Genomic DNA, 1385 nt, shown 5'->3' on the forward strand with positions numbered 1-1385 from the left:
CATTATTTTAAGCCCTGACATATAGAGAAGACCCTCAAGGAAAAAAACAAAAAAAAACAACAAAAAAAAAACAGGATTCTGTGCCTCAACTAATGTCCTCATTCCTTGAGATTCTTGTCTACTTTACACTCATGCTTAAAGGCAGAGTCATGAGGCAGGGAAAGGCTTGCTTCTTACAGGCTCCTCTAAGCCCATCAGAGCTATCTATGAGAGTCTTCATGAATCAGTTCTTAGCACGAGAGACCATTTGTGAAGAATACTTTAAGAAGCTATATGCATCCAAGTTTCCCACTGCTAAATTAAAGGAGGCAAATTGTCCTGTCAGACCCCTGGGCCTCAGGCACCATCACTGTGGTTGTCATTATCTGCCAAATTTTCACTCAGACGTCACCACTGCGGTATAGGTGGCCATGGCAAGTCAGAGCCTCCTCAGTTACATATGGACACTTAGAGCGTGAATAATTTTATCCTTTCCTCCTGGGTGGGCTAGTTCTAACGTCTTAGCATGAATGCAAGGTCTTTTCAATGAAAACCTTGGAGATGCTTTAACAGTCAGCATGATGGGAAAAGATTAGCTGAAATAAGGAGAAATGAAAATTCAAGATGTATATCCTAAACTATTCTACCTTCTTCAGACTACTCACTCAAGTTCAAGTCATGGGACACAGTGAAAAAGAAAGAACCAAAGGAAGGAGCATTCTCTCTTTTCAAAGTTTCCTGTTCTTTGGTTTCATGGCAGAGGACCATAGATAAGCATGAGAAGATGCCATCAAATGACAATTTTAAGCAGTCTTTTCTTATTCCCCAAGAATTGTCTAAGAATAGTCTTTTTGATCCAGAGGGGAAAAAAAAATAATTCTGAAGAGAGATCTTCATTTTCCTGTACCCAGAAGTATGTGAGCCCTCTATGGTCTCTGCTCTACTGTCTCTCATAAGCACCTCAGCTACTGAACAGTGACTGTAGATCACAGGCTCCCAAGGGCAACAAGTCAACTCAAGTAGAATCAGAAGGCATGTGGTCTCCTAGGCACCTCCAGTACTTGTTCTCTTCTCCTGTAGCTCTCAGTCCCAGCATGTATGGAGTCATAGACAGGTATACCAGAAGGCTGGGTTTTATTTCAGACCTTTTCTTTGTTATAGGGACTTGATATAGGTGGGCATTGAAAGACAGTGAAAGGAGATACTTTGTGAAGCCTCTCTGGAGCTCCCCACATGGCCCAGGCATTGTCTTTGGGGCCCAGAGCCTATCTGAGAAATCAAGGCTGATGGTGGGACTTGAGTCCAATGAGACACTCACTCTGTGTCCCTCTCTGGATACTTCTCTAGTGTTCCTTCAAGGAACAAATCTTACAGTTATTTCTTTATTAATTTGTGTGTGTGTGTGT

This window comes from Bison bison, unplaced genomic scaffold (assembly GCF_000754665.1).
Source record: "Bison bison bison isolate TAMUID 2011002044 unplaced genomic scaffold, Bison_UMD1.0 scf7180017864291, whole genome shotgun sequence".
NCBI lineage: Eukaryota > Metazoa > Chordata > Mammalia > Artiodactyla > Bovidae > Bison > Bison bison.